This window comes from Solanum dulcamara, chromosome 12, assembly GCF_947179165.1.
Source record: "Solanum dulcamara chromosome 12, daSolDulc1.2, whole genome shotgun sequence".
NCBI lineage: Eukaryota > Viridiplantae > Streptophyta > Magnoliopsida > Solanales > Solanaceae > Solanum > Solanum dulcamara.
Window position 1 is genome coordinate 62,846,089 of NC_077248.1, and position 6,192 is coordinate 62,852,280.

Below are 6,192 nucleotides of genomic sequence, written 5' to 3' on the forward strand. Positions count from 1 at the left end.
GATGATATTCTTGAGTTGAGTTTTGTTGAGAGTATGGATTCATGTTTTATTCACATGATCCAAGATGAGATTTCTTTGGTCATAATTTGTCTTGAGTTGAGATGGATGGTTTTGTGTATATGTGTATTGATTGGAATGAAAAGAATGAATTGGATAGTTAAGAATGTCCTTTTGCTTCCATAAATTGAACATAGGACTAAAATAAGGATTTTGAAGTAGATGTTTGGCGATTGATGTGATGATGATATTTGACAATGATATGATGATAATTTTTGATGATGATGTGAATGATGATATATGATGATGATGTGATGATGACAATGTGAATGATGATATTTGACGATAATGTGAATGAAGAGGCTATGTTAATGAGGATGTTGTGTGATGAAGTGGATTGGAGTCTAATGTGATTATGTGGTATGTGATTTGCATAATTTGAGTTGATTGGAGTCTTATGAATATTTTGAAAACAAATGATCTTTTGAGGAGGAGCTTTAAATAAATTATTTGTGAACCTTTTTGCATAAACTATTTACACACTATTTTGAGTCTAAAGAATTATTAGTTTCATCTATGATTTAAAAAGAGTTTAAGCATGAGTTGAGTTTGAAAAGTCTTTTAATTATTTTGAACATGAGTATTTTGAGTATAAATAAGTTGAACATTTTTACATAAAAATGTCTATTTTGAGGTAGAGTTGAGGAGTTGGAATTATATTTTAAATGCATATAATATTTTCTACATCCATTGAGTTGAGATGGTATCAATTTAAAGAGAAGAGTTTGATGATTTGAGATGAGTCGATTTGAAAGAAGGTCCAATGAGGCCAGATTTGATTTGAATTTTGAAAAGAGTCCAATGAGACTAAATGAGTTGATTTGAAAGAGTCCAATGAGACTAAATGAGTATTTTAAGTATTTTACTCACTTGATAGATATGAGCATATTGAGTCTTCGGAGGAGTATCGAGCACCGAATTGGGTAAGAGTATAGTCCATACTCGAACCAATAAACTACGTCGCCAAACGTAGGAGGGGATGGAACCGTTAAAGTAGGATGCTTCCCATTTTATTAAAATTGATTTTTTCTCTAAAAAGTTGAAATTAATTTAAACTCCCGTCCATTTTTCGACATGACAGAAATGGCGACTCCGCTGGGGACTTAAATTAGGTTTTAACCATTAGATTTGACTAACCTACTTGACTAACTATTCGGGAATGTAATAATTAGTAATTCATTTTTATTTGCGCCTTAAATGTTTAAATTATAATTTGCTTTCTTTATTTGCGCCTTATATGTTTAAAATTATAATTATTGAATTGTCATCACATGCATTAATTCCGCCAAATGGCAAATAGTTTGCATTAGGATTAAGGGCGGTTACGTAGTCACCTGCGGCTGTTCCTTCAAAAAATAACCATTACTTCTTGAATTAATAAATGGGTAGTTGGTTTGTGGTCGTCCAACGCCGTTTATTATATTCTGCCCGCAGTTTGTCCGACTCGGGTATCCAGTCTCTTTTTAACACCCACTCTAGTCTACCTAGCATAGAGCGAAACCAAATCCCTATTTAAGCATCAGCTTAAGATGTCTTAATACCCAAGGTGTATTAAGTCCATTAGCAAACCGCCAAATCGTGTCTAAAGGTCCATAACCTGAAGACATATCATTCTTATGTGACATTTTGAAAGATGTATGTGCGCAACCAAACTATTAGCCATGGGGGCGGGGGTGCTAACAGTATCTTGTTTTGTAGGTATGGCTAATTCTCTCAAATTTGACATGGTCATAGAAGCGCCTTTGAATCTCAAAATGTGGTGGAACAATCTCAATAGAGATCACAAAAAGACGCTTAATCGGCATATGGGGCTATTGCTATCACTCTTGGAAATGCCCGCTTGGCCTGAATTGATCGAAGCCCTCACCGGATACTGGGATAATGAAAAAATGGTATTTCGTTTTGGGACTGTAGAAATCACCCCAACAATTGAGGAAATTCGAGATGCTATAGACATCGTCGGCACAGGATTAAAGAGAAGGGTCAAAAAAGAAGAGAACATTTTGATTCCCAATAAGCCAACTGCTGAAGATATTATAAAATTCCTCAAGTTGAAAAGGGATCGAGCTGATTAGGTGCATGGATCAAGCATTTCTTTCAGGGATCTGTACAATCGATTTGGACATACAAAATTTTACATAACTTTTAATCAGGATTTCCAGTCATATAAAGAATGGGATGAGACACGACCGCTAGCGTTTGCCATCGCACTGTTAGGAAACATGGTATTTCCTCAGGGCCCGAGCCTTTCTATCAACACTAGGATTATCATGTTTGCTCACACCGCCTTCCATGGACTTATTAGTCAAGGAGTAGTAAATTATTACCCACTTGCACCTACTATCTTAGCTGACGTATACCGCGCCTTGGGAAGGTGCAGGAACGGGCATCATTACTTTCAAGGATGTAATATGCTCCTCCAATGGTGGATAATGAGTCATTTACTCAAGGTAGAAGGAACTCAAGAGCTCACTATTCTAGACAATAGGGACCATCTCTTAGGTTTTAAACATGAGCTATATTGGGGGGATCTCAATAGAAGAAGAACCAAAACATAATGGGCTCGAATATTCTACGGGTTAAAAGATAATGACATACAATGGATGTTCAGCAGGTTCATTTCAAAGGAAATCATGATACGAGGCCATAAGCATCCATTTTTGCCGCTCCCGGGTATCCGAGGCATTCGTCCATATGCACCTATCAGGGTTATGAGGCAATTTGGGAGAAAGCAGACCATACCTCCAACAAGGTATCCAGTATTATGTGTTTGACCATGGAGATGAAAAAATCCCAAATGTGGGAAATATATTGAGAGAATGGAATAATCCCCCCAAATTGGTTGAAGGTACTCTTGCTGAAAATCAATTCAAAGCCGGATAGGTAGAAGGATACAAAACTTGGCTAAGCAACAACGTGCAAGGTCTTTCATTTTCAGTTCCAAACATCTATTGCAGTATCGAAGATAAAGAGTCAGAAGCAAAGATTGAATTCGAACAAGTCAAGAATGAAACACGGGAAATGCACAAGGCGTTCCTCCAAAAACAAAAAGAGGACACACATACCATAGAAATCCAGCAACACACTATAGAAAGCCTAACACAAGAATTAGAAGACTTAAGAGGCAATCTTAGAGATTTGGATACTTGGATGGAAATGTGGAAAGAGAGCACAAGGTCTCAAACTTGGGAGGAAAAGGGGCGTTGGTATGATGGTTATTGGTTAATGGCTCAGTATACGCTTCGTCAAGCCATGGGTCAAACGAAGAGGAGCCGAGGAGAAGAAGGACCATCGGGAACACCTCGGTAGTTTCACCCCTGCGTGGGTTTTGTTCCATGTATTTTCAATTGTTTACCCCTGCGTGGGTTTGCCTTTACGTATTTTACTTTTGTTGCACTTTTCTGAGATGACCCCTGCGTGGGCCTCTTTTGATTTTGTATACCTTTTTAAAAATCCCATTTTTATTATTGCCCTCTTTTGTATCTCGGGGTAATAGAATGGTTTAAATGTTCACATACATCTTTCAAATCTTCTAGGCCTACCCTTTGGCATAAAAAGGCAACCTATATTTGTTTAGGATGCGCAATAACTGTTTATGTGTCTTATGTATTTATTTGTCTCATTATATGTGATATTGTGCATTACATGTTATGAACAAAGAATAACATGTTTGTTTTTGAGTTGTTCTTCTCTTATCCAGGTATTTAAAATTGATCTGTGTTGATAAATTGGCTGAGTACCCTTATTTCACGAGGTCAAAGGCTTCCAAAAATTCCTTCCCCGATCAAAATCTGTTAGTACAGAAAAGGAAAATGACTGGCAATAATGACAACACTGGTTTGACGGATATTGTTGTGACAGACCCTGTCGTCGCTGAACAAAATGAGATGATTGCACAATTGGTGCAACAAATTGCTGAGATGAGAGTTGAGATACAAAAAAATTGAGAGTTGTCAAATTTGGCTATCACCGCCAACACACCGGTTCCAAGCGAAGGAAGGCCTCCATTCCACTTCCCTTCTCCAAATTCAAGTACGGAACACGTTCAAAACCCATCCTTGTACCTCACTCAAAACACATTCATTGTTGACCTCGCTGCTACGAATCTTCATCATGCCTCTGCTTCCTACCAAGCGCCCCCTCACCCTCAAAGTACCCACCCTCCGACCTCTCATCCCCCACAAAATACCAGCCCTCAAGTTCATCCTCCCCCACAAAACCAAAATATTAACAATCCACAGACCTTTTCCCATCATCAAAACCAACATACAAACCGGCAGACATGTCCCCAAAATTACCAAGCTCTTCAAAACACACAAAATTCCCCATTCATCCCTCCCTTGCCTCAAAAGACAGCTTTCCAAATCCCAATTCCAAATGAACCCTATGCCAATGGTTCCGAACTTGATCACTATGAGGAACAGGAAAGGGAGTGGAAGGCAAAGGAAGAGACAACCAAGTGGAATATGTAAGAGGAGATCATGAAAGATATGAAGGAGTTTCATTACACTCCGGATGTTGCAGGATTAAATTATGAAGATTTGTGTATCCATCCGAATTTAGACCTTCCCGAGGGGTTCAAAGTGCCAAAATTTGATACTTTCGGAGGAACCGGAAATCCTTTGGCTCATCTGAGGGCGTATTGTGATCAACTAGTAGGAGTTGGGAAGAACGAAGTTTTGCTAATATGACTCTTTAGCCGAAGTTTAAGCGGAGAGGCTCTGGAATGGTTCAGCGCCCAAGAAATAAAACAATGGTCCAATTGGAATGCTCTGGCCAAAGATTTTATCGAGAGGTTTGCGTATAATATGGAGATCGTTCCCGATCGATATTCTTTGGAGAAGATCAAGCAGAAATCTATTGAAAGTTATCGTGAGTATGCATATAGGTGGAGGAAAGAGGCCGCCAGAGTTTGACCTCCCATGATAGAGAAAGAAATCGTGGAAGTATTTGTACGCATGCAAGAGCCCGAATACTACGAAAGATTGATGTTGCTCGTTGGAGCAAAATTTGCTGAGATAGTCAAAGTAGGAGAGGCTATCGAGGATGGGCTCAAGACCGGAAAGGTAGCCCGTGTAGCCTCCTCAACTTGGTCTTCGGGATTGTTTAAGAAGAAGCGAGAGGATGTATCTACCATCTCCTACACACCTGAAGGGAAGAGGTTCGCCAACAGCAAGCTAGGAAAATCTACACCTTTCAAGACCTATCCACGATATCCACAAAATTCACCTCAAGTTTACTACACTCAACCGAATCACCAAACCCCACCCTCCAGTTACCAAATCCCATACCCGAATTACCAAGTCCCATTTCAAAATTATCAAAATCCACCCTCCAATTACCCAACTCCACATTACCAAAACACCCCGCCAAACTACCAAGCTCCACAACCAAGTTACCAGACCCAAATGTACCCAAGATTCCAAACTCCTGCACCTTCCTGCCAAAATCGTCCGAGTTATCGCCATGTGCCACCGCCCCCGCAAAATAACTACAACCTTTCCCAACCTAATTTTGAAAATAGGCCCGCCAGGAATTTTACTCCTCTAGTGGAGAGTCGGACTAAGTTGTTCAAAAGATTGAGAGACGCAGGCATTATTCACCCTATTGCACCTAAACCGGCTGATACAAGCTCTAAATTCTTCAGAGCTGACAAAACATGTGTGTATCATTCTAATAGTGTTGGGCATGATACTGAAACTTGTGTCAATCTGAAACACAAGATTCAAGATTTGATTGATCTGAGGTCGTTACTCTCTAAACCGCCGCCCCTAATGTCAATAGTAATCCTTTGCCGAATCATGGAGGGGTTAATATTAACATGATTGAGATGGAAGAAGATTGGTGTGTAACAAAGGCCATAGTCCCAACCTATACTAACAGCCTTGAAATGGCTGTGGCTTCACTGAGCATAAAGGAGAAATCAAATTTTGTGATTTTGACACCTCAAAAGGTTGTTGCTTTGGTGCCAAAATAAATTCCTAACCAAAAGAAGTTCGTGATCAAGACTGCAGCAACTCAGGGAATGACGCGGTCTGGTAGGTGCTATACCCCAGAAGAATTGTCTCAAGTATAGAATAAGAAAGATCAACAAAAGAGACCGATCAATGAAGCTGAGGCTGAAGAGTTTTGGTA

At 39.5% G+C, this 6,192-nt stretch overlaps 1 pseudogene; it reads left to right on the plus strand.

The window, feature by feature from the left end:
• Positions 1-1,718: 1,718 nt before the first annotated feature.
• LOC129875831 (uncharacterized) lies at positions 1,719-4,004 on the plus strand (annotated as a pseudogene).
• Positions 4,005-6,192: the final 2,188 nt, after the last annotated feature.